The 24,616-nt window shown below is 42.3% G+C and overlaps 1 pseudogene; it reads right to left on the bottom strand.

Annotated features, from left to right (window-relative positions):
- LOC134357753 (deoxynucleoside triphosphate triphosphohydrolase SAMHD1-like) overlaps nt 1-24,616 on the bottom strand; it is a 73,050-nt pseudogene that overhangs the window by 9,396 nt on the left and 39,038 nt on the right.

Here is a 24,616-nt window from a genome sequence, read left to right as displayed (position 1 = left end):
ACCAGCGCTTTATAGAGCCTCAACATCACATCCCTGCTCCTATACTCTATTCCTCTAGAAATGAATGCCAAGATTATATTCACCTTCTTCACCACCCACTCAACCTGGAGGTTAACCTTAAGGGAATCCTGCATGAGGGCTCCCAAGTCCCGTTGCATCTCAGAACTTTGAATTCTCTCCCCATTTAAATAATAGTCTGCCCATTTATTTCCTCTGCCAAAGCGCATAACCATACACTTTCCAACATTCTATTTCATTTGCCATTTCTTTGCCCATTCTTCCAATCTATCCAAGTCTTTCTGCAGACTCTCTGTTTCCTCAGCACTACTGGCCCCTCCACCTATCTTTGTATCATCAGCAAACTTAGCCACAAAGCCATCTATTCCATAATCCAAATCGTTGATGTACAATGTAAAAAGAAGCGGCCCCAACACGGACCCCTGTGGAACACCACTGGTAACTGGCAGCCAACCAGAATAAGATCCCTTTATTCCCACTCTCTATTTCCTGCCAATCAGCCAATGCCCTATCCACATATGTAACTTTCCCGTAGTTCCATGGGCTCTTATCTTGTTAAGCAGCCTCATGTGTGGCACCTTGTCAAAGGCCTTCTGAAAATCCAAATATACAACATCCACTGCATCTCCCTTGTCTAGCCTACTTGTAATTTCCTCAAAAAATTGTAATAGGTTTGTCAGGCAGGATTTTCCTTGAAGGAAACCATGCTGAGTTCTGCTTATCTTGTCATATGCCTCCAGGTACTCTGTAACCTCATCCTTGACAATCGACTCCAACAACTTCCCAACCACCGATGTCAAGCTAACAGGTCTATAATTTCCTTTTTGCTTCCTTGCCCCCTTCTTAGATAGCGGAGTGACACTTGCAATCTTCCAGTCCTCCGGAACCATGCCAGAATCTATCAACTTTTGGAAGATCATTGCTAATGCCTCCGCAATCTCCACAGCTACTTCCTTCAGAACACGTGGGTGCATTCCATCTGGTCTGGGAGATTTATCTACCCTTAGACTATTCAGCTTCCTGAGTACTTTCTCTGTCATAATTGTGACCGCATACACTTCTCTTTCCTGCCACCCTTGAGTGTCTGGTATACTGCTGATGTCTTCCTCAGTGAAGACTGATGCAAAATACTCGTTCAGTTCCTCCGCCATCTCCTTATCTCCCATTACAATTTCTCCAGCATCATTTTCTATCGGTCCTATATCTATGCTCACCTGTCCTTTACTCTTTATATACTTGAAAAAGCTTTTAGTATCCTCCTTGATATTATTTGCTAGCTTCCTTTCATAGTTCATCTTTTCCCTCTTAATGACCTTCTTAGTTTCCTTTTGTAAGCTTTTAAAAACTTCCCAATCCTCTGCCTTCCCACTAATTTTTGCTTCCTTGTATGCCCTCTCCTTTGCTTTAACTTTGGCTTTGACTTCTCTTGTCAGCCACGGTTGCATCCTTTTTCCATTCAAAAATTTCTTCTTTTCTGGAATATACCTGTCTTGCACCTTCCTCACTTCTCCCATAAACTCCAGCCACTGCTGCTCTGCTGTCCTTCCCGCCAGTGTCCCTTTCCAGTCAACTTTGGCCAGTTCCTCTCTCATGCCACTGTAATTTCCTTTACTCCACTGAAATACCGACATATCAGACTTCGGCTTCTCTTTTTCAAATTTCACAGTGAACTCAATCATGTTATGATCACTGTCTCCTAAGGGTTCCTTCACCTCAATCTCTCTAATCACCTCTGGTTCATTACACAATACCCAATCCAGTACAGCTGATCCCCTAGTGGGCTCAACAACAAGCTGTTCCAAAAAGCCATCTCGCAGACATTCTACAAATTCTCTCTCTTGAGATCCAGTGCTGACCTGATTTTCCCAATCCACTCGCATGTTAAAATCCCCCACAATTATCATAACACTGCCCTTCTGACAAGCCTTTTCTATTTCCTATTGTAATTTGTAGTCCACATTACTGCAGCTGTTAGGAGGCCTATAAATAACTGCCATCAGGGTCCTTTTACCCCTGCGATTTCTTAGCTCAACCCATAAAGATTCTGCACCTTCCGATCCTATGTCACCTCTTTCTAATGATTTGATATCATTTCTTACCAATAAAGCCACGCCTCCCCCTCTGCCTACCTAGCTATCCTTCCGATACACCGTGTATCCTTGGACGTTCAGCTCCTAGAGACATGCATCCTTTAGCTACGTCTCAGTGATGGCCACAATATCATACTTGCCAATCTGTAGCTGTACGACAAGATCATCCACCTTATTCCTTATGCTACGTGCATTTAAGTATAACACCTTAAGACCAGTATTTGGTACTTTTTGCTTTGATTACACTGCAACTTTACTGCACTGCAACTCATCCCAATGGCTGCAAATTTGCCCCATCACCTGCCTGTCTTTCCTGACATCTTTACTGCTCACTATCTTAGATTTATTTCTGTTTTCCCCTTCCTCCACTCTATCATTCCGGTTCCCATCCCCCTGTCAAATTAGTTTAAAACCTCCCTAGCAGCTCCATTAATCCTTCCCGCCAGGATATTGGTCCCCTTCGGGTTCAGGTGCTACCCGTTCATTTTGAACAGGTCATACTCCCCCCAGAAGAGATCCCAATGATCCAAAAATCTGAAGCCCTGCTCCCTGCACCAGTCTGTCAGCCATGCATTCATCTGCCTGATCCTATTATTCTTGCCCTCACTAGCATGTGGCACAGGTAGCAATCCCGAGATTACTACCCTGGAGGTCCTGCTTCTCAGCTTCCTTCCTAACTCCTGGAAATCTCTCTTCAGGACCTCCTCCCTTTTCCTATCTATGTCATTGGTACCAACATGTACCAAGACAACTGGATGGTTGCCCTCCCCCTTCAGAATATTCTGGACCCGATCCGAGACACCCCGTACCCTGGCACTGGGAGGCAACACACCATGCGGGTATCTCTATCAGGCTCACAGAATCTTCTGTCTGTTCCTCTAAATTGAGAGAAATCCACCAGCCATGACAAAATGGCAGAGCAGGCTTGAATCAAGGGTGTTGGAATGGTGCAGGAACATGATGCTGAGGTAGAACAGCCATAATGTTGAATAGCAGAGAGCCTTAAAGGGCTTAAAGGATTATTATTACACTTGACTCTTCCATTCTCAGCTTGTTTCAAGGGAAGGTTCGCTGCCTTCTGGTTGTGGGCGTAATATAGAGAGTTGTGGCAGAGACTACCAGTCCGAGTAATAATTACCTGTTTAATTGCTTTCCCTTCAGCCTGTGTCTGCCCAATACATTTGTACAATCTGCGGTTTATGATGTTGTTCAGGATTGTCCGTGTCTCTTCCAGCTCAGGTTCAGAGGAATTCAGAATCTGTTCAAAGATACTGTCTGTAAAAACAAAATACAAGATCAATGAAAAACATTATAATAACATGTAATTGCACTGATCTAATAAACTTTTGTTTTCTGGTTGACTTAAAGCGAATTGGGAAGATAAATGTGTGATTCGTACTGATTAGAGTTATACAGTTATAGAGCAAAACGACACAGACCCAGGCCTATCCTGTACATGCCAAACTGTTATTCTGTCGAGTCACTTTGGCCTATTCCTGTACCATAGTCTTGTAAGGAAAAAGTTCAATGTGATTCCCACTTGGTATACACTAAAATAAAATGGAAGTCTGAGAGACAAAATGGTGCTAATTTGCAGTGAGATTATTTAGAAGAGTACAAGAGACCCAGTCGACAGCAAAGTTTGAGAAAATTAGGGGAGTACACGTGTACAGCCATAACAATGGAAGATGGTGAAAACATGACTTTCACTGGAAGCTGATTTCATGGTGCAGGTATCACATGCATGGAAAAGCACCAGTGTAAAGGGTTTTGACGGGTATAAAAGGGACACCTGCTTGATGCAAGAGCTGAGTGTTTTGTCCAAGGCTAGAGCACGACTGGTGGCCAGTGTTGAGATAGGGAACAGTACATTGAGAGAGTCAGAGTATGTCGAGTCAGAATTAAACTTGGACTTAGACAGAGGAGAGGCTGCGTGAAAGTCTGTCGGCATTCCACAGATCAGCTCATTTAGAGGATGATAAGTATTATTTTGATTTCTACATTGCTATTACTTACTGCTATTGAGATTCGTTTTATAATTCTTAAAATTATTTAAAAATTCATTATGTGCTTTTTCCTGGTTCAGATCAGGGTTTCACATATATATTCCTAAACCAATGAGATGATACACATGTGCAAGGCCACAAGTAAACACTATTGGAACTAGCACAAACACATTACAAAAGGAAAAACAAATCTCAATAGCAGCAAGAGTAGCAGTACAGAAATCAAAATATTACTTATCATCCTCTAAATGAGCTGAACTGTGGAATGCTGACGTATAGATGACAAACAACAATGGATTCAGCACCGATCCCTACGCCACACTAGTCACAGGCCTCCAGTTAGCGAGACAACAATCTACAAACTACTCTCAGGGTTCACCTATGAAGCTAATGTAAAATCCAATTTACTAACTCATCCTGAATGCCAGGAGACCGGATGTTAACAGTTTGCTCCAAGTTCTGCGTCGAAGGATTTGTACTTTTCCAAAAAAAAAGGGATGATTTTACATTAATTTAGAAAAGTGATTAGTGATGTACAGTTTTTTGCTTAAAATCTCTCAATGTTTTTGACTACAGACCACGAGACCAACCATAACATCATAAATTCCGTGGTACAGCATGTTTGTCAATGGAATACCCATCCTCTGAATACATTGCCCACAGTCGGTGGACTTTTGTAAGGGAATCAAGGAATACAGAGATGCTGCAGAGATAGAATTTCTGCCATGGTCTTTAATAGTCGAGAATGTTCGATGGACCAAATGGCCTTCTATTACTCTGGATTCTTACTTTCTTCACTTGTTTGAAGGGAAGTCTCACTGCCTTCTGCCTGGAGGAGTAATCAGAAGGTGCAGTGATGTGTACGTAGTGAAGTTCCAGAACAGCCACTGTTCTTCAACCATTCGGTTCTTGAAGCAGCCGACACAAGCCTAGTCACCACATTTACCAATACTGTGACCAGTTTGATCACTTTCTGCTAAAGTGGAATTTTTGTTCTAATTGTGCTCCTTCTTGTAAAAATTTTATATAATTTTTTAAAATTTTGTAGTTACTACCTATTACCCAGCTGGTGTTTAGGGCAGCAAAGAAGGTCCATCGTCTCTGTCTGTCCATGGCCATGTTCTCTACTGTGCGCCAAGTGTAATTCAGGGTCCTCATTTCTGCCTCAGTGATGTGGCATCAAGTTGTCTTTGGTCTCTTGTGTTTCCTCTACCCTTCAGGGGTCCAATGAAGTACTGTCTTGATGATGGAGTTGGCCTCTCTTATCATCATGTGCCAAATCTATCTCCACTGTTTCCTCATGATGATTGTGGCCAAGTCCTCTTGATGACTCTGAAAGAGAAGGGCATGGTTGGAGATCCTTCTTGGCCAGAAAATACAGAGGATCTTCCAGAGGCTCATTGTATGAAATGATGACTGTTTGGCATTGAGCTCATCTGGAAGTGAAGTTCTGCTGTCCCCAATGTCACAAGATTTAACTTTGTAGGAGGTTATGGGATTCAAACCCTGTCACAGCTGTTGAACATCCCTCCTTGATTCTAGTCTAGTCCGGAATCTCCACTTCGCCTGAGAGACAGCTTTCCGGAGATCATACCTACACTTTTTGTAGCATTCTTGATCTCCAAACTTGAATGCCTCTGATGTAGCTCTCAGCAAATTCCAGATTTCATTGTTCATCCAGGGCTTCTGATTGACAAAAACCCAGAAGGATTTTGTGGGGACACACTCATCCATTGCTGTTTTAATAAAGTTTGTAATGACTCTGGCAAAGTCACTCAGCACCTCAGGTGAGTTCTTGAACACGGCCCAGTCCACTGACTCAAGGCAATCCTGTAGTCATTCCTCTGCCTCCCAAAACCACCTCTTACTTGTCTTGATCTCTGGAGTCTTGCTCTTTAGTCTCTGTCTGTATTCAGGTAGTGGAAGGTCAGCCAAATGATCTGACTTGCCAAAATGTGGTCTCTGGAACAAACAACAGGCATTCTGCATCGTAGTGTAGCAGTAGTCTCATGCGTTGGGACCTCTTTACAATGCATCAGGATGGTACGTTTCTTGTTCACAGACAGCTTCATGCACTTTCACAAATGTTTGCTTATAATTAGCCGCTGGTGGTATGTAAACTGCGGTCAGGATCACAGATGAGATCTCCATGCAGAGCAGTCTACATTTAATCTATAATTGTCCTCATTCAGGGGACAACAAGTTGAAATAACCCCAACGTTAATCTACTTAACGGAATTGACTAAAAACCTTCCGCTGCCACCTTTTCCCTTCTCAGAGTTGAAGTTTTGATCTATTCTGAAAATCGTAAAACCTTCCGGTTGTATCACTGTGCCAGGTGTGTCCACATTTAACCAAGTTTCAGTGCAACAACAACTGAGATCTGCCTTATCTGCCTCTGAGACAGCAGCCTTGTCCTGAGATTGTCAATCTTATTTTCCAGCGACTGCACGTTCGCCAACAAGATGTTGGATAGAGGAGGCCTCATCCCCCTGCACTTCATCCTGGTTTGAATTCAATCTCTCCTGCTGTGCTTTCAGCCATGCCGTTGACCCTTAAAGGCACCACACTGAACCGGTCCGTATTCAACTGTCGAACATGAGTGTTACAATGGGGCGTTGGGTGCGGACCCAAGTGCAGGACACAGGCACGGAGAACGGCTTAGGAAACATCTAAAACTTGACAGAATTTCTATGCACATAATATGACTGATGAGTTGCCTAAGTGCCAGACATCCAAAAGGGCAGATGCAATAAGTTGTATTGCAGGTATAACATGCAGATGTATTGCAGGTGTCTTCCTCTAGACGAGCACATGCTGGCCGAGCATGGACTTGGACTTGACTGGGACTCAGAGCCTGGACTTGGGCTTGACTTGGACACCAAGCCTGGACTTGGACTTGGCCACCAAGCGACAAAACCAAACAATGACAGACAATTCGTATCGCGGCTCGGAGCAGCAGCAAACAGCCAGCAATACTCAGCCGGACACAAGACGACAAAAACAAATGACAGTCCATTCGTATCTCAGCTCCAGGTAGTACGTGAAGCGGCAAATGACCAACAAAACTCAGCTGGACGGCAGGCTCTCGACTCAACCCAGGAACTGCGTATGGCAGGCTCTCGACTTGACTCATTCTCGGTGGCTTGGAACGAGCATAGCCATACTGCTGAGGTGATGAACCAGCCGTGAGTAGATGTAAGCTGGAGTTCTTATACTGCTGGTCTGAATGAGGATCAGGTGCCCTAATCAAGGAGCCCAGTGGAACACAGGGAAAAGGAAATTAACTGAATTGAGGAGTCAATGGACTGGACCGGACCGTGACAGTGAGATCTGAAGATCATTGATGTAATTTAATTGTCCATTGTTAAGAGGAAAATTTATATTCTGCAGATGAAGCAAAAGTAGTTCAGAAGGAGTATATTTAAGAGGAAAACTAGTACAATTTCCTGCAACCCACTGAGAGTCGCCAATGTACACCAGCACCATCTTGGAGTGGGCTGTTGATCAATCAGGTTCTTGTCATGTCCGCTGGGTGAGCACCATGTCAGTTTATGGATTTCATGGTGTGGAAAGAAGGTCCCTACTTTGACCAGATTGTTCATGGCACAGAATTTTAACAGTCTTTCACCATTGTTATTTATTGTTTCACATCCATGGTGCCCATGACCCTAGTGAAGTGCAAGTTGATAGAACATAGAACATAGAAATCTACAGCACATTGCAGGCCCTAGTTATTCAACACTTTGGTGTTTAGATCTCCCATGACGATGATTATTCCATGGCATGGTGTTAACTCTACCTCTAATTGCAGCTGTTCATAGAAGCTGTCCTTTTCTTCAATACCACTATCATTAGTTGGAGCGTAGCACTGCATCACAGTCATGTTCACTCGCTTCCCTCTCAGCCTGACTCTCATCATTCTACTGTAGATTGGTTTCCACTCCAGCAAGCACTTCTCAATGTCTTTCTTCAAAATGACAGCTACACCATCATGATGCTGACCATCTCCCCTTCCTGAGTATAAAACTGTTTCACCAGTTGCTGCCTTTAGCCTGAGTAAAGGAAAGAACAAAGGGGAAAAAGGACGGAGGGGGAGCAGTTGCTGGGAGTTTGAGAATGCAATGTTCTTGTTGCCAGTTTGGAGATAACCCAGATGGAATAGTTGGTGTTATTTTTTGGTAATGGCATCTGTAGCCCAAGGGACTTGGCCTTGGAGATGATGAATCCAGCTTAAGAAGTGGATGCTGAGATGGAGAAAGAAATTTAGAGTGAAATTTTACACCAAGTATACCGGAATTGAACAGTGAAGAGGATGTAGCTATTACTGAGGATCCAGAGAGAAGCACTGCAACATCCTCAAGCAGGGAAGGGGAAAGAGGCAGGGTGATGGAGGCCAGTTGGACCAGGAGGAGAGAGAACAGAATAAAGTGGAAAAGGGACAGAGGAGGAGCAGTTACTGGGAGTCTGAGAATTCCATTTTCATGTGCCAGGTTGAAGATTACCCAGATAGAATACGGGGTGCTATTTTATAACAAAATGCAACAGGCTGGAGTGATGACAAGGCTTGCCCAGAGAAACCTGCAAAACAGAATTTGATCTTCAAATAAACAGCGAAAGAATGACGGCCAACAGGGGAAAGACCAGGGCAGTGGGATTTATTGGTGGACACTCACTTATTGGTAGCAATGGCTGGATGGCCTTGTCCTGTGAAGTGAACATCCAGGACTAAGGAGTAAATTCTGGTCAGACTTAAGGAGAGGAGTACTCACCTGTGAGTTTGGTGTAAGCCTCCATGTCATCAATGGCTGTTGACATTTTAAACTGCTTCCCACCTGAGCCGCTGATCAGGATGTGTGGATCTGCCAACACCATTGCTTCCGTGATCCTAATGGATGAACATGTTTAGAATCGTGTCAGTACTGTTGTCCCACAGCCTCCTCATGATGTTGACAGCAAACACAAGAAATGGATGTGGGAATGGCCTCAGCATACTTGGGCTATGGGAGAGGAAGGTGAAAGAAACACGTCTTCAGATTCTCTACTCATCAGCAACACCCGAGTGAACACTGCAACAAACACACCACGTTCTGGTTAGTAAAGGACCTGACCAAATTATCTGTCAGTTAGTAGCCAAAGGCTGACCCATGTGGTCACAGTGCCTTTCACACAGGCCAGTGCCTTTCACCAACACAAGGGCTGGGAGAAGATGAGTGGGTGGACGCAAGGATGTAAAATGAGAGAAAGCACCGTACCAGCCACACTGCAGGAATACTCACATGCTCTCAATGATGTTGACCACTTTGAGCTGACAGGCCGTGCGATGTAATGTATTACATGTGTAAAACATGTTGTACAGGTTGCCAACTACCTGTAGAGCAAGAAAGGAAATGAGAGATCATATCACCATGTTTGTTTCAGGAACAGATCCGAGCAGTGAATGATCCTGTCACTATGACACTGCAGGAATTGAAGAGTGTCTACATGCAAGTTATTCACTGATCCCATGATGATGACTTTTATGCCCGTTCACAGATCCGACAGATGCCAATATCTCTGCTCCATCACATAACCCCATTCATTCAGCGATTTTAATGTCAAATTATTATCCAACAGCCATTCCTGTAAATTGACCGTTGTCTCAACACCACTCTTAAACCTCTACACCTATATTATTTGTGGCCCCTCTTCCCCATTTTACTTAATTTTCCATGTTTAACTTTAAATTGGTTTTATATCTGCAGATGAATTTCTAAATGGTCAGCAGGTTCTGAATGAGTGAGAACATAGACCATTACACCATAGTGCTGACCATTGAAACTACTCCACAATCAATCCATCACTTCCCTCCTACATAACCCTCCGTTTTCCTTCCATCCATTGCCTATCTAAGAGTACCATAAATATCCATAACGTATCTGCGTCTACCACAACCCCTGATGGTACAGTCCACACACCCACCACTCTCTTAGTAAGCCAAACCTACCTCTGACACCCAACTATATTTCACTACAATCACCTTAAAATTATGCCCCCTTGTATTATCCATTTCTGCGATGGTAAAATGTCGCTGGCAGTCCACTCTATCTATGCTTCTTCTTTCTTTTTAAATCTTTTTATTGAATAAGTATACAAAAAGGTAAGTCATATAGGCACTAATACACCGTTAGAATATAATAAAATTACAGGAGATATTAATACAGAAAACAAAGTGATACAAACAATGTAATTTAAACATAACATACTGAGGTAACATAATAGTATACTAATTTTCATATATATATATATATATATCAATTGAGAAAAGGTAAAAAAAAACCCCCAAAAAAAACCCACCGTGCAACTAACTAAAAGCAAAGCAATGGGCTAACTTGGAACCAAGTAGAGTTAAAGAACTTAAAATCACGTCCTCAAACCCGACCTCCATTAAAAACAGTAAAAAAAAACAAGAAGGGTATATAAATATGGTGCAAAAAAGAGAAGAAGAAAAAAATTACATTAAATGAAAATATTGAATAAAAGATCTCCAGGTCTGTTCAAATTTAAGTGAGGAATCATAAAGATTGCTTCTAATTTTCTCCAAATTCAAGCATAGTATCGTCTGAGAAAACCAAAAAAAGGTGGTTGGAGGGTTAAGCTCTTTCCAATGTTGTAAGATACATCTTTTCGCCATTAAAGTAAGAAATGCAACCATTCTACGGGCTGAAGGAGAAAGATTACTGGAAATTTTAGGTAGTCCAAAGATAGCAGTAATAGGATGAGGAGAGATATCTATATTCAATACCTTTGAGATAATATTAAAAATGTCTCTCCAAAAAGTTTCCAGAGTAGGACAAGACCAAAACATATGAGTTAAAGAGGCTATCTGCCCCGGACATCTATCACAAAAAGGATTAATATGAGAATAAAAACAAGCTAATTTATCTTTGGACATATGTGCTCTATGAACAACTTTAAATTGAATTAAGGAATGTTTAGCACAAATAGAGGAAGTATTGACTAATTGTAAAATCTGCCCCCAGTCATCCACGGAAATGATAGACCCCAATTCCTGTTCCCAATCTACCCTAATCTTATCAAATGGAGCTTTCCTAAGTTTCATAATAATATTATAAATCATAGCCGATGCACCTTTCTGACATGGATTAAGGTTAATTATAGTATCTAAAATGTATGTAGGAGGAAGCATTGGAAAAGAAGAAAGTATAGTACTTAGGAAATTTCTAACTTGTAGATATCTAAAAAAATGTATTCTTGATAAATTATATTTATTAGATAATTGTTCAAAAGACATAAGGGAACCAGCTAAAAATAAATCCAAAAACCGTGAAATACCCTTAGTCTTCCAAATTTGAAAAGCACGAGCCGTAAAAGAGGGAGGAAAAAATATGTTACCTAAAATAGGAATCGCTAGCCCAAATTGGTTAAGATCAAAAAATTTTCTGAATTGGAACTATCTATGCTTCTTATCACCTTTTACACCTCTACCAAGTCATCTCTCATCCTCCTTCAATCCAGGAGGAAACCATTTCTTTGTGGCTCTTGAACTCAATCCCATGACTACTGAAGACCAACAAACCATATTCCTTCTGAATAATCCTATCAACTGGTGCAGCAACTTTGAGGGTTATGAATGTGGATCCCAAGATGTGTTCCTCCTCACTGCTAAGAATAATACCATTAGCCCTGTAAAAGTTATGGCTACCCTAAAGTCTAAATCTTCTCTTCTACTGTAGTTCAGTGAGATCCTTTCTCAATGATCCGCCTCTGTGATCTCTGCTGTACTCTAACTCTTTAACCCTTTGCACATTCATTCATCATCTCTATCTGGTACTCCTCCTTAGTTCCTTTCTCCATGTTCCACTCTCCTCTCCGATGTCTTCTTCTTCGGCCTAATACCTTTTCCACCTATTAACACTCAGTTACTCACTTTATCTCCCTTTCCCACTCACCTACCTTCCCTCCACCTGACTTCACCTGTCACCTTCCAGCTTTTACTCTTTCCCTTACCCCTGCCCCAACTTCTTAGTCTGGCTTCTTGTCATTTCATTTCTGCTCCTAATGTAGGGTATCAGCCCAAAACATAGACTCTTTATTTCCCTCCATTGATGCTGCCTGCCCTCCTTACTTCCTTCAGCACTTTGTTGGTGCTACTCTGGATGTGTGTACTTCTCCATGGTGCTAGTATAACTATCTTTGAGATAATATTTCTGACTGACAATATACAACAGTTACAATTAGCTCAGGCTGGATAAGCCAAGGCTTTTCAAACCAAACTCAAGAGACTCTGTGGCTTCTCAAAACATTCATCACCTTATCTCGAATGCATATGATCTTCATGTTGTCGACTTCACAAACTCAAGCATACTTCAGGATGCGTTGATAGTCAAAGTTGTTCCAGATTCCAAGATGGTAGTTGTCCCTTCAGATATAAAAAGATACATTGATAGCATCCTCTGTCATGTCATTGGTAATTGGTTTATTGCGATATGTACTGAGATGCAGTTAAAAGCTTCAGTCTCACTTTTCATCCAATCACATTGTTCTAAAAGACGACTATGTCAAAGTAGTCTTCGTAGCTATCCCTCGAGGTTGAGGATGATGGTCTTCATTCCGTTGATCTACTTATGGGCTCTCAAGTGGCTAGAAGTGGCCCACAGAGTGAAGACACCTGTGCGTGTATTTGTTTAACGTGTACTTGATGTTGCACTCCAAGAAGCACACGATACTTCACAAATCAACCAACTGATTCCAATGGCATGGAAACCACGATGACTGGAGCTGATGGATTTGTTGCAGCCTTCATCCACCTTCACAGCCGTTGAGTTCAAAGTAACTTCATCCGCCTGTTCCACCATTAAGGTCTTGGTTGGTTTGTTTTTTGTCAGGGACCTCACCCTTGACCTTACCGCCATGGGTTACCCTACCAGGAGCATAGCTCCAGACAGCATCTCTCTTGGGATCTCAGGACCACACAAGCTTCTCCATCACGACAAGGTGACAATCCATGGAGAAGATGTCAAAGTAGGAGAAAGGCAAAAGCAATCTCAGAATGCAGAATATAATGTTACATTTCCAGAGAAAGTGCACATAGACAAGTGTAGTGGGAGGGTTGCAACAAGATAGATTGAGAGATCAAAAGTTCATCTTTATCATTCAACAGGACTGTTCATAATTCTGATAACAGTAGAATGAAGCTGTCTGAACATGGTGGTACGATCTCAAGCTTTTCCATCTTCTGCCCAATGGAAGGAGAAGACAAGAGAATGTCTGGGGTGGGAGGTGTCTTTGATTATGTTAACTGCTTTTCCAAAGCAGCTGTAGCTGCAGACAGAGTCCATGGAGAGGAAGCCGGGTTTCATGTTGGTCGGAGCTGTGTCTGCATCTCTCTGCAATTCCATGCAGTCTCAGACAGAGCATTTCCATATCAAACTGTGATCCAGTCAGGATGCTATTGTGCATCAACAAAAATCAGTGAGAATCAATAGGGAACAGGTTGAATTAATTCAGCTTTCTGAATTGAATTGAATGGAATTGAATTGACTTTATTACTTACATAGAAACATAGAAACATAGAAAATAGGTGCAGGAGTAGGCCCTTCGAGCCTGCACCGCCATTTATTATGATCATGGCTGATCATCCAACTCAGAACCCTGCCCCAGCCTTCCCTCCATACCCCCTGATCCCCGTAGCCACAAGGGCCATATCTAACTCCCTCTTAAATATAGCCAATGAACTGGCCTCAACTGTTTCCTGTGGCAGAGAATTCCACAGATTCACCACTCTCTGTGTGAAGAAGTTTTTCCTAATCTCAGTCCTAAAAGGCTTCCCCTTTATCCTCAAACTGTGACCCCTTGTTCTGGACTTCCCCAACATCGGGAACAATCTTCCTGCATCTAGCCTGTCCAATCCCTTTAGGATTTTATACGTTTCAATCAGATCCCCCCTCAATCTTCTAAATTCCAATGAGTACAAGCCCAGTTCATCCAGTCTTTCTTCATATGAAAGTCCTGCCAACCCAGGAATCAATCGGTTAACCTTCTTTGTACTCCCTCTATGGCAAGGATGTCTTTCCTCAGATTACGGGACCAAAACTGCACACAATACTCCAGGTGTGGTCTCACCAAGGCCTTGTACAACTGCAGTAGTATCTCCCTGCTCCTGTACTCGAATCCTCTCGCTATAAATGCCAGCATACCATTCGCCTTTTTCACCGCCTGCTGTACCTGCATGCCCACTTTCAATGACTGGTGTATAATGACACCCAGGTCTCGTTGCACCTCCCCTTTTCCTAATCGGCCACCATTCAGATAATAATCTGTTTTCCTATTTTTGCCACCAAAGTGGATAACTTCACATTTATCCACATTAAATTGCATCTGCCATGAATTTGCCCACTCACCCAACCTATCCAAGTCACTCTGCATCCTCTTAGCATCCTCCTCACTGCTAACACTGCCACCCAGCTTCGTGTCATCCGCAAACTTGGAGATGCTGCATTTAATTCCCTCATCCAAGTCATTAATATATATTGTAAACAACTGGGGTCCCAGCACTGAGCCTTGCGGTACCCCACTAGTCACCGCCTGCCATTCTGAAAAGGTCCCGTTTATTCCCACTCTTTGCTTCCTGTCTGCTAACCAATTCTCCATCCACATCAATACCCTACCCCCAATACCGTGTGCTTTAAGTTTGCACACTAATCTCCTGTGTGGGACCTTGTCAAAAGCCTTTTGAAAATCCAAATATACCACATCCACTGGTTCTCCCCTATCCACTCTACTAGTTACATCCTTAAAAAATTCTATGAGATTCGTCAGACATGATTTTCCTTTCACAAATCCATGCTGACTTTGTCCGATGATTTCACCGCTTTCCAAATGTACTGTTATCACATCTTTGATAACTGACTCCAGCAGTTTCCCCACCACCGACGTTAGGCTAACCGGTCTATAATTCCCCGGTTTCTCTCTCCCTCCTTTTTTAAAAAGTGGGGTTACATTAGCCACCCTCCAATCCTCATTAACTAGTCCAGAATCTAATGAGTTTTGAAAAATTATCACTAATGCATCCACTATTTCTTGGGCTACTTCCTTAAGCACTCTAGGATGCAGACCATCTGACCCTGGGGATTTATCTGCCTTCAATCCCTTCAATTTACCTAACACCACTTCCCTAATAACATGTATTTTGCTCAGTTCCTCCATCTCACTGGACCCTCTGTCCCCTACTATTTCTGGAAGATTATTTATGTCCTCCTTAGTGAAGACAGAACCAAAGTAATTATTCAATTGGTCTGCCATGTCCTTGCTCCCCATAATCAATTCACCTGTTTCTGTCTGTAGGGGACCTACATTTGTCTTTACCAGTTTTTTCCTTTTTACATATCTATAAAAGCTTTTACAATCAGTTTTTATGTTCCCTGCCAGTTTTCTCTCATAATCTTTTTCCCCCTTCCTAATTAAGCCCTTTGTCCTCCTCTGCTGAACTCTGAATTTCTCCCAGTCCTCAGGTGAGCCACTTTCTCTGGCTAATTTGTATGCTTCTTCTTTGGAATTGATACTATCCCTAATTTCTCTTGTCAGCCACGGGTGCACTACCTTCCTTGATTTATTCTTTTGCCAAACTGGGATGAACAATTGTTGTAGTTCATCCATGCAACCTTTAAATGCTTGCCATTGCATATCCACCGTCAATCCTTTAAGTGTCATTTGCCAATCTATCTTAGCTAATTCACGTCTCATACCTTCAAAGTTACCCCTCTTTAAGTTCAGAACCTTTGTTTCTGAATTAACTATGTCACTCTCCATCTTAATGAAGAATTCCACCATATTATGGTCACTCTTACCCAAGGGGCCTTTCACGACAAGATTGCTAATTAACCCTTCCTCATTGCTCAAAACCCAGTCCAGAATAGCCTGCTCTCTAGTTGGTTCCTCGACATGTTGGTTCAAAAAACCATCCGGCACACATTCCAAGAAATCCTCTTCCTCAGCACCTTTACCAATTTGGTTCACCCAATCTACATGTAGATTGAAGTCACCCATTATAACTGCTGTTCCTTTATTGCACACATTTCTAATTTCCTGTTTAATACCATCCCCGACCTCACTACTACTGTTAGGTGGCCTGTACACAACTCCCACCAGCGTCTTCTGCCTCTTAGTGTTACGCAGCTCTACCCATATCGATTCCACATCTTCCCGGCTTATGTCCTTCCTTTCTATTGCGTTAATCTCTTCTTTAACCAGCAACGCCACCCCACCTTCCCTTCCTTCATGCCTATCCCTCCTGAATATTGAATATCCCTGAACGTTGAGCTCCCATCCCTGATCACCCTGGAGCCATGTCTCTGTGATCCCAACTATATCATAATCATTAATAACAATCTGCACTTTCAATTCATCCACCTTATTACGAATACTCCTTGCATTGACACACAAAGCCTTCAGGCACTCTTTTACAACTCTCTTAGCCCTTATACAATTATGTTGAAAAGTGGCCCTTTTTAATGCTTGCCCTGGATTTGTCGGCCTGCCACTTTTACTTTTCTCCTTAGTACTTTTTGCTTCTACCCTCACTTTACACCCCTCTGTCTCTCTGCACTGGTTCCCATCCCCCTGTTGTGAACTAACCTCCTCTCGCCTAGCCTCTTTAATTTGATTCCCACCCCCCAACCATTCTAGTTTAAAGTCACCTCAGTAGCCCTCGCTAATCTCCCTGCCAGGATATTGGTCCCCCTAGGATTCAAGTGTAACCCGTCCTTTTTGTACAGGTCACGCCTGCGCCAAAAGAGGTCCCAATGATCCAAAAACTTGAATCCCTGCCCCCTGCTCCAATCCCTCAGCCACGCATTTATCCTCCACCTCATTACATCCTCTCTTTCTTTTCAAATCTTTTTATTGTATATATATAGGAAAAATAACATGAGTACATCGAAGTAACAATACTTACAATGCCTCAAAAAAAACCCATCATCTTAAAGATTGAAAACAAAATTTTGTGATAACAAAAAAAATCTACTAAGCAGGAAAATGAGAAAAAAAAAAGGGAACTCATTAGGTGTACAATCCCGGAGTCATGCGTCATACAAAAAGCTTCTAAAAATAAACATCAAACCGCCAGCAAGAAAAGAAAATATACTAAAAGAATTTACAATTAGATCGTGGAAAAATTATATCAATTAACTCAAATGATAATAACGAGCAAATTAGCCCCATCTTTTCTCAAAATCAAATAAAGGTTCAAAGGTTCGACTTCTAATTTTCTCCAAACTAAGACATAGCATCACTTGAGAGAAGCATTGTGACAAAGTGAGAGCTGATGTATCCTTCCACTTCAACAAAATGGCCCTCCTAGCTATCAATGTAACAAATGCAATAACATGTTGGTCAGACACAGAAATACCATGAATATTTTGAGGAACTGTTCCAAAAAGCACAGTTAATTTATTAGGTTGTAAATTAATTTTAAGTGCTTTAGAAATTGTTGAGAAAACCGACTTCCAGAACTGTTCCAATATAGAACAAGACCAAAACATATGTGTCAGTGTAGCTATCTCAGTTTTACATCTATCACAATGACTATCAACATTAGGAAAGATTTTAGAAAGTCTCTCCTTTGTCAAATGATAACGATGTACAATTTTAAATTGAATCAATGAATGGCTAGCACAAATTGAAGAAGAGTTAACCAACTTCAATATCCGCATCCAATTCTCCGTCATGAAAGTCAAATTAAGTTCCTTTTCCCAATCCTGTTTAATCTTAGACAAAGGACGCTTATCCCATTGTAATAATAAATTATAAATTCTTCCAATAGAACCCTTAATCAAAGGATTCATACTCATAATGGTATCTAACAGGTCAGCCTCTAATATGTAAGGGAATCATATACATCCTATACATCATATACATCCTTCATATACATGAGGAATAATAATCTTTATGTTACGTCTCTGTCTAAATGTGCAATGTGCAATTTATAGAAATTTATAAGAAATAGTATGTACAACAGGACAGTCAATATAACATAGAAATGCAGTTGTGTCAGCATGAGTTAAGCAGTCTGATGGCCTGGTGGAAGAAGCTGTCCCGGAGCCTGTTGATCCTGGCTTTTATGCTGCGGTACCATTTCCTGGATGGTAGCAGCTAGAACAGTTTGTGGTTGGGGTGACTCGGGTCCTCAATGATCCTCCAGGCCTTTTTTACACACCTGTCTTTGTAAATTTCCTGAATAGTGGGAAGTTCACACCTATAGATGCGCTGGGCTGTCCTCACCACTCTCTGCAGAGTCCTGCGATTGAGGGAAGTACAGTTCCCATACCAGGCAGTGATGCAGCCAGTCAGGATGCTCTCAGTCGTGCCCCTATATAGAAATTTCTTAGGATTTGGGGACCCATACCAAATTCTTCAACCGCTGAGGTGAAAGAGGCACTGTAATCTCTTTTTCACCACACAGCCAGTATGTATAGGACCACGTGATATCCTCTGTCATGTTTATGCCGAGGAACTTAAAGCTGTTCACCCTCTCAACCCAGATCCATTGATGTCAATAGGGGCTAACCTGTGTCCATTCCTCCTGTAGTCCACAACCAGCTTCTTTATTTTTGCAACATTGAGGGAGAGGTTGTCTTCTTGACACTTCTGCGTCAGAGTGATGACTTCTTCTCTGTAGGCTGCCTCATTATTATTTGAGATTAGGCCAATCAGTGTAGTGTCGTCAGCACATTTAATAAGCAGATTGGAGCTGTGGATAGCGACACAGTCACGGGTATACAGAGAGTAAAGGAGGGGGCTTAGTACATGGTCCTGAGGGGCACTGCGTTGAGGGTCAGAGGGGTAGAGGTGAGGGAGCCCACTCTTACCACCTGCCGGAGATCTGACGGGAAGTCCAGGATCCAGCTGCACAAGGCAGGGTGAAGGCCGAGATCTCTGAGCTTCTTGCAATGGTGGGTGTAAGTGGTAATGGAAAACATACATGCTCATATACATGTGCACACACACAACTTCAAAGAAGAGATAATCTGCAGATGTTAGAAATCTGAGCAACACACACAAAATGCTGGAGAAATGCAGCAGACCAGGCAACATCTATGGAAAAGAATACAGTTGATTTTTCGGGCCAAAACACTTTGGCAGGACTGAACTTGACCACGACTTAGCCATTTCTGATTTTCAAACATTAAGTTTCCAGCAGAAACAATGAAACCTGGTCCAAATAAACTTTGTCATGTTCCAGGTGTGGTCCCACTGAGAAAAGGCAGAGATGATGAAACACTCATAAAAGTTGATGAAGACTACAGAGAGGCCTACATACCTGGCCAAATAATCCCACTTATCCACATCAATCCCAGTTCACTTATTCGCAACAATTTCATACAAAAAGCCTTTCTCCTGAGGACGACCTTTGTACGGCCACTGGGGAGACGAGATGGCAGAGTTAGTGATGAGCAGCACACAGGAGAGTGAAGATGGATCCACCACTCAGGCTCTCCCTCATTCCCTCCACATGACAAAGACCGAGTGCAACACCATTGGGAAAACCAAACCGTACTCGCCCAGGATTAGATTAGCACCTCGCCCAACAGATCAGCAACAGGAACCAAAGGGGCGAACAGTGAGTGGAGATGGGCATGCGGGTGAAATCCTTAATGAAACCTACTCATCGGTACTTACCGAGGAGTCACAGAGTCAGAGAACACTACCGCACAGAGGGAGGCACTTCAACCCATCTAGCCAGTGCCACACTATTATCCTGCCTCGTCCCATTGACCCACACCATGATTAAAGTCTCCAACTCCCACTCAAGTTCAAGTTAACGTTCATTGTCGTCTGACTGTATATATTTACAACCAAATGAGATAATCTTCCTCCAGACCATGGTGCACCCACAAATCATATACCTCACACACCACATAAAACAACATATTACCACAAGTAAATTAATAAAATATAATATAATTTGAAGTGTACAGTATGTAGTGTGCAGCACAGATAAACAGTAAACAGCTTGCTGTCTGTGTGACAAGATCTCGTTGGTGGCAGGTATTCATTAATCTCACAGTTTGAGGGAAAAAGCCGTTACCAGTCTGGTAGTCCTAGTCCTGATGCTCCTGTGCCATCTTCCGACAGTTCATGGCCTCCTCTACTGTCTCAATGAGGCCACACTCAGCGTAGAGGAGCAACAACTCATGTTCTGTCTGGTAACGTCCAATCTGTTGGCATAACCATTAATTTCAATAATATGCAGTAATTTCTCCCCCTCCCCCTTCTCTCTTTTTCCATTCTCCATTATGGGTCCTCTATTACTTCTCTTCTCCTCACCTGCCCGTCACCTCCCTCTAGTGCCCCTCCTTATTTACTTTCGATCATGGTCCACTGTTCTCTCCTATCAGATTCCTTCTTCAGTCCCGTACCTCTTCCACCTATCACCTCTAAGATTGCTACTTCATTCCCCCTCTCTCATTCCACCTATCAGCTGCCACATTGTACTCTTTCCCCTCCCCTCACTTTCTTATTCTGGCTTCTTCCTGCTTCCTCTCCAATCTTGATAAAGAGTCTCAACCTGACATGTTGACTTATTTCTTTCCATGGATGTTGCCTGATCTGCCATGTTCCTCCAGGTTTTCCGGTATTTGCAGAAGTTATTGTGTTTATTCACACTGGCCAGATACTTTCTGGTACCATCTAAGTTAGCCTTTTCCCAACTATTTCTCCCTACTTACCTTCCTCCTGGCACTTACTCTTACTCCTCCCTCACCATTATTCAGGACCCCAAACAGTCCTTTCCTGTGAGGTGCTACTTTACCTGCAGGTCTGACAGATCATCTATTGTATCCAATACTCTGGTTCAGCCCCGAAACATCAGTGAGAGTTGATGTTAATTGGGGGAACCAATTCATCGAGCACATTTGAGATTTTGCCATGGTCATCCATTTTGATTTGAATTTCTATTTTGAATTGCAACCCGAAAACCAGCCCTAAGCTTCTCCATAATTACCTTGAAATTTTAAAAATTATAATCACGATATCTAAAGTATTCCCCTACACACATTTCTGTCATCTGCCTAATTTCTTTACTTTTTCTACCAAAGTGCATGACCATACACTTCCTGACACTATATTCCATCTGCTATTTCTTTGCCCATTCTCCTAATATTACTAAGTCCTTCTGTAGCCTCTTTAGTTCCTCAAAACTATCTGGCCCTCCACCTATTTTCATATCATCTGCAAACATTGCAACAAAGCCATCAATTCCATCATCCAAATTATTGATGTATAACGTAAAAAGAATTGGTCCCAGCACAGACCCTATGGAGCATCACAGTCACGGGTAGACAACCAGAAGAGGCTCCCTTTATTCCCACTCTTTACCACCTGCCAATTAGTCACTGCTTTATCCATGCTAGAATATTTCTTGTAATACCATGCGTTCATAGCTTGTTAAGAAGCCTTACGTGTAGCACCTTGTCAAAGGCCTTCTGAAAATCCAAATTCACAACATCAACCAATTCTCCTTTGTCTACCCTGCTTGCTATTTCTTCAAAGACTTCCAACAGCTTTGTAGGCAAGATTTTCCCTTGAGGAAACCATGCTGGCTCCGGCCTAATTTATCCTTCGCCTCCAAGAACCCTGAGACCTCATCCTTAATAATGGGCTCCAACATCCAACACTGATGTTAGACTAACTGGCCTCTAGTTTTCTTTCTTTTACCTATCTCCCTTCTTGAAGAGTGGAGTGACATTTCAATTTTCCAGTCTTTTGGAACCATTCCAGAATCTAGTGATTCTTCAAAGATCATTACTAATGCTTCCACCACTTCTTCAGCCACTTCCTTCAAAACCCTGGGTGTACCCCACCTGGTCCAGGTGACTTATCTACCTTCATAGATTTCAGTTTCCCAAGAACCATCTCCCTAGTTATGGTAACTTCACACACTTCATGATCCTTGACATCTGGAATTTCCACCATACTGCTAGTATCTTCCACAGTGAAGACTGATGCAAAATATTTATTCAGTTCAGTTTCCTCTTCCCTCATTAATACATCTCCAGCATTATTTTCCAATGGGCTGATTTCCACTCTCACCTCTCTTTAACACTTTATGTATCTGAAGAAACTTGATATCCTCTTTAATATTATTGTCTAGCTTACTTTCATATTGCATCTTTACCTTCTTAATGACTTCTTTAGTTGCCTTCTGTTGGTTTTTAAAGGTTTCCCAATCCTCTAACTTCCCACTAATTTTTGTTCTGTTATATGCCCTCCCTTTGGCCTTTATGTTGGCTTTGACTTTTCTTGTTAGCCACAGTGTGTCATCTTGCCTTTAGAATACTTCTTCCTCTTTGGGATGTATACATCCTGTGCCTTCCAAATTGCTTCCAGAAATTCCAGCCATTGCTGCTCTGCCATCATCCTTGCCAGTGTTCTTTTCAAATCAATTCTGGCCAACGACACTCTCATGACTCTGTAATTCCCCTTACTTCACCATATTACTGATACATTTGACTTTAGCTTCTCCTTCTCAAATTTCAGAGTAAATTCATTCATATTATGATCACTTACCCCCAGGGGTTCTTTTACCTTAAGCTCTCCCGTCAACTCTCGTTCATTGCACAACACCTAATGCAGAACAACTGCTCCCCAAGTGAGCTCAACCACGAGCTGCTCTAAAAAGCCATCTCATAGGCACTCTAGAAATTCCCTTTCCTGGAATCCAACACCTAATTTTCCCAATCTACCTGCTTGTGAAATTCCTCATGACCATTGTAACTTTGCCCTTTAGGCATGCATTTTCTATCTCCCACTTTAATTTGTAGGCCACATTCTTACTACTGTTTTGGGGTCTGTATACTGTACAACTTCCATCAGGGTGTTTTTACCTTTCCAGTTCCTTAGCTCTATCTACAATGATTCAACACCTCTAACCTGATGCCACCTGTTTCCGATGATTTGATTTCATTTTTAAAAGAGAGCAACGCTACCTCCTCTTCCTTCCTGCCTGTCCTATCGATGCAATGTGTATCCTTGGACATTAAACTCCCAGCTATAATTCTTCTGCCATGATTCAGTGATGCCTACAATATTATACCTGCCAATCTGCAACTGTGCTGCATGTTCATCTATCACATTCCGTATACTGTGCGAATGCAAATATAACACCTTTCGTCCTGTAAACACCCGTTTCAATTCTGTCTGCTTTTATGTTGCTACTCATCATGTTGACTGCAAGTTTGTCCTAGGAAGAGCCTCTCCTCATAACACAATGCCTCTGTTGGTAAACTGAACTCCCTCATCTTCAGCACTATTATCTGCCTTTCCGACAATACTTCTTGCATTGAAATATATGCAGCTCAGACACTTATATATATGGATTAAGGAAATTTTCCTGAATACATTTGACAAGCCCGATCTCATCCAGTCCTTTTACAGTATGGAAGACCCAGTCAATATGTGAAAGGTTAAAATCTCCTACTATAACTGCTTTATTTTTCTGCAACTGACTGTTATCTCTCTAACAAATATGTTCCTCTAAATCCTGCTGACTATTGGGGGTCTGTAATGTAATAAATCACATTAATGTGGTCAATCTTTTTTTATTCCTCAGTTCCACCCATAGAGATTCAGTAGACGAGCGTGGTCTGAGCATAGCTGTGACATTTTCACTGACTAATAATGCTACCCCCTCCCTTTTTAATACCTCCCCCTCTATCATGTCTAAAACAACAGAAGGCTGGAACACTGAGCTGCCAGTCTTGCCCCTACTGCAGCCAAGTCTCACTGCCTACAATACTCATTGCATTGAAATAGATGCAACTCAGAACATTAGTCTCACCATGTTCAACATTCTGTTTCCCTTGTTTGTATGTAGGCTTAACATCTTCATTCCCTGCAGCCCATCCACTAGCTGCTAACACTCAGGTTCCCATTCCCCTGCGACTCTAGTTTAAACTCCTCAGAGCAGCTCTAGCAAACCTTCAAGAAAGGATATTAGTCCCCCTCCAGTACAGGTGCAAACTGTCCTCTCTATACAACTCTCACCTTCTCCGCAAGAGAGCCGAATGATCCAGAAATGTGAAGCCCTCCCTCCTGCACCATCTCCTTAGCCATGTGTTAAGCTGCATTATCTTTCTAGTTCTGGCCTCACCTGCACGTGGCACTGGTGGCAATCCTGAAATCACCACCATGTAGAACCTCTCCTTTAATATAGCATATAAACCCTAGAACTCTCCCTGCAGGAACTTGTCACTCCTCCTGCCTATGTTATTTATATCGACATTGAACATGACCTCTGGATGTTCACCCTTCCCCATAAGAATGCTTTTGACTCAAACAATCCAGGAACCACATTCTCATCACCAGAACCTCTTCTCTGTTCCCCTTAACCAATGACTCCACACTTATATCTGAGATTGACTCATTACTGCCTCTTCAATTCAAGGTCTACTAAAATTGGACAAGTCCAATGATGGCAGTGACAGCCCCATCATGCAAATGAGT

Source organism: Mobula hypostoma, chromosome 2, assembly GCF_963921235.1.
Source record: "Mobula hypostoma chromosome 2, sMobHyp1.1, whole genome shotgun sequence".
Lineage (NCBI taxonomy): Eukaryota > Metazoa > Chordata > Chondrichthyes > Myliobatiformes > Myliobatidae > Mobula > Mobula hypostoma.
Note: the sequence above shows the minus strand (reverse complement) of the source record. Positions and strands in the feature narration are given on the sequence as shown.